The following is a 4,320-nucleotide window of genomic DNA, read 5'->3' as shown; positions in this document are numbered from 1 at the left end:
TGTATGTATGTATGCATGCATGCATGTATGTATGTATACATGTATGCATGCATGCATGTATGTATAAATGTAAGCGCATGCAAAGTTTCACCACCAAATTTTTGTAAGGAATCTGAGGGGAGAAGTAAACAGAGAAACCTATGCTTCCATAACGAAATAGCCTTTCCCTCCAAGTCATTAACAGAAGCATGTGTGCCCTCCATAATCCACAGACGAACACTGAAATGTGAATACAAAAGCTTGAAGAATGCATGCTCACTGCTATCACAGAGCCCGCTTGAGTATGTTTTGAACCTTTTAAGAGAGTTCCATTGGCGTGTTCATAAGGTTACAGATGAATATTTTTAGCGACCGTTTAGTAACATGTTATTTGCATTTTATTTTATTTTTTCGCCGGTCACACATTAAAATAAAAAATAAACGCCGAAACATGAATAAAGCACAATACTAAACTCGACTGTTAATGCATTTATGCATATTTTTCTTTACATTCCTGCATTATGTAATCATTTTTTTTCAGTTTCTGGATCTTGGTAAAACAAAAAACGATATCCAAATAAATCATTGCACATTGCATTACAAAAAAAAAGAAAAGAAAAGAAAGAAAAAATTATAAATTATTCATCCAGAATTTTAAAGAAAACTGTAGTATTCAGTTTCATTTGAATTTTTTCATTGAAATTCCTTTTTGTTTCATTCAGTTGCAAATAATTATCGTCCAAAAACTTTGCTTCGTATTATCGAACTTTTTTCTGTTTATATTCTGGAAAAAGAACTTTGACCAAATGAAGAATAAGCAGACGATACATTGCATGGTTGCATGAAAATATGCGTACTTCACAAAACTTGATAATTTTCAAAATATTACTATAATAATAATGATGACGGTCAGGGTGATCACGATTATAATGATAATGATGATGATGACGGTAATTATTACTATTGTTGTTGTTGTTGATCATGATGATGTTATTGTTGTTGATGATGTTGTTATTGTTGTTCTTGTTTTAATCGCTATTTTTACTAATTTGCACATTAATAATCAGTGGTTTTTCAAACATACAAAGGAGAATTTCGAGCCAAAAGGAAAAATTATAAAGTGATAGGTGAGGCAAGGGAGTTACGTTAAAATAATAATAATAATAAAAAATTCAAACAAATGTTAACCGATTTGTAACGTTCAGTGCCTAAGACGTGGCAAAACGGAAATGTTTTCAAACAAAAAGAAAACATTATTAAAAATGATGGCCCTTAGAATGGAGAGAATCGTTTGAGATTTGGTTTGATTCATTTTATATATCTACGTAGTTGTAACTAGCTTTTTATTTGCCTTATTTTATTAAGGATTTATATCAATTATTTTTGTTACGTAACAACAACCCGTATCTTCGGTTATTTTTGTCCGCATTCATTGCGTTATTTTCCCCCGTTAAATTTCTCTCTACGTTCAGATGTTTCAAAAAGTTGCGTTCTTTCAACTAAATCCTTGGAAGAAGTAAAGCGAGAAAAACAGGGAAGAAGTGTAATAGATAAGATATTAAAAAAGCAAAAACCAAGACGCAAGGAGAAGAACATTTCTTATAACATTTCAGTGAATTTGAAATGATATTTTATTAGAAATCCAAAATGGAAATACAGAAAAAGATCGTTCAAGCAAATATGGTACATCTCAATAGGCATAGAACACACTCACGTATACACACTATACATATTACCTTACATAACGTTTAGCTGGTTGACTCATTGGACTGCTTCCAAACTGGGGCACAGGTTGCTTGGTCAAGTTACTCACTCCGTTTACCTATTATGAATCTCGTACTGATATCGTCAGTTTTCAAACCACAAAGATGCAGGGGCGTAAACAAACTAAAGCCGGTTGAAAGTCTTCGAGAGGTGGAAAAAACATAAATACAAAGACATGTGCACACATACATCTATGTACAGACACACACACGCACACACACAAGCACATACACACACATATATGTATATAAGGAGTACATATTTAATGAATACTTATGTAGATATTTTTATCGTTATTATCAAAGATAAATTTAAATAATTATAATCACCCCAGCAAAAGCATTAGTGGTAGCAAGTAATAATCTTTTCTACTCTAGGTACAAGGCCCGAAGTTTGTGGGGAGTGGGACGCGGATTAGATCGACCCCATTACGCAACTGGTACTTAATTTACCGATCTCGAGAATATGAAAACAAAGTCAACCTCGGCAGTATTTGAACTCAGAACGTAAAGTCTGACGAAATACAGCTAAGCATTTCACCCACAGTTGCACGTAATAGTAGCATTAAATACCTAGAGAATAAAATTTATAATTATAATTCATTATAATTACAACAGTGGGCGCACAAGGCGCCTACTTCATGATTCTCATCATCCTTACTCACTTGCCCGATTTCTGTTGATCCGTGGTGTATTTCAGTTTACTTGAGGATGTAGCCTAGTCTTTCTAGCAAGTAGGCGCCTCGTGTGCCCTCTCTTGTAGTTAATTATGATCATCAGTTTTATTCTCTAGCTATTTAACACTATTGTTACTTTCTACCAATATTTTTGTTGTTGTTATTATCAATTAATTAAATTTACTCCTGATAATAATAAGAGTAGAAATATCTATAAAAATATTCATTTGAATATTTACTCTTTACATATATATTACACACTAAAGTCATTATGAATTTGCGCAGTACACTTCAGAGTGCAACGGATTTCAACGGTGTGAATTCGTATTTTCGACGATAATGGTTTCTGAGGAGAGCTGAGGCAGTAACAAGAACACGAAATCACGATCCAAGTATAACCGATTAATCGTTCTACAGCATTGATCTGTGAGGATTTTGTCCGATTTCTTTTGGTCCGTTGTGTCTTACAGTGCAATTCGATGGTTTACTTGAACATTTAGCTCCTTTTTCTAGCAGGTAGGCGCCTTGAATACCATCGCTTTTTAATGATGATTACTTAAAAAGAGAGAGAGAGAGAGAGAGAGAGAGAGAGAGAGATAGATAGATAGATATACACATATACATACATACACACAAACACACAAAAATCCCCCATATATATAAATTAAGAACTTTCAATTCTTCACCATATTTATATATATATATATATATACATATATATATATATATATATGGTTGTGTGTTTGTCATAGTTTTTAATAGCAGCTCATCTTCTCATGCCATTGTGCTACTGCTATTCTAAGACCCGAAATTATGGTATAGTTCCTGTATCCCTCTGTGTATATGTCTTCACCGACAGTGCTGCCACCGTAGTAGATGTTGTTGCTATTGCCGTCGTCGTCACAGCCGCTACTGCTGACGTTGCTAATCGTGTTGTTGACATTGTTGTGGCCGCCCGTGAAATTTCTTGTGTGTGTTTGTGTTTGTGTGTATGGGTTCGCGTCATATGTTGCTTGTATCCATGCCATTTATATAGATTTTTTAATTCATTTTATCTATGTCTATATCTTATATTTATCACAAGTATATGACAAATATATGTATATGTTTATTATATATAGTTAGTTATTTTATATTTATTTATTATATATATTTATTATGTATGTTTATTATATATATATTTATATAATTGTATTATATTTATTATTTTATTATATTATTTCAAAATAGACACAACTCTCTCTGTTTTTCATAAGTATCAGAGGTAAGTGCATATGTGTCTATTGTGTGTGTATTACCATCTATGTTTCTGTTTATTGTTTACGATCTTTTCCCTCTCTCTTCGCATCCCCTCTGCTTTTATTCATATGGTGTGGTGGTGGGTGTTACTGTTCCATTCATATATTCTATTGAGCATCGGTCTGTCTACTCTATCGTTCTAGTTTTGTGTGTCGATAATACTTTAACCTCTATGATATTAATCAAGCATCCATATTTTGCCTCAGCATATTGATAGAGTTCCCTTCTAAGAGCTCTCGCCAATGGCTACCTGTAAGCTCTCCTATCCTGTGTGAAATCCTCCACTGTAGGTAATTGTCGTGTTTCTGCACCGTCCTTCAGTACATCGTAAGCTATACACTACCTTACTAACCATAAATTTAACCTGTGGGTTCATTCTGCTTTCAACACAATATATTCATATATATATATATGTGTGTGTGTGTGCGTGTGTGTGTGTGTATGTGTTTGTGTGTGTGTGTGTGTGTGTGTACATATGCATATGTAGATAAGTATATATAAATATAGATTTATTTATCTATATATAATTATATATCTGTGTATATATGTGTATTTATCTATATATACACACACACACACACATATATATATATATATATATA

The sequence above is a fragment of the Octopus bimaculoides genome, chromosome 6, assembly GCF_001194135.2.
Source record: "Octopus bimaculoides isolate UCB-OBI-ISO-001 chromosome 6, ASM119413v2, whole genome shotgun sequence".
NCBI lineage: Eukaryota > Metazoa > Mollusca > Cephalopoda > Octopoda > Octopodidae > Octopus > Octopus bimaculoides.
This window is presented reverse-complemented; position numbering follows the sequence as displayed.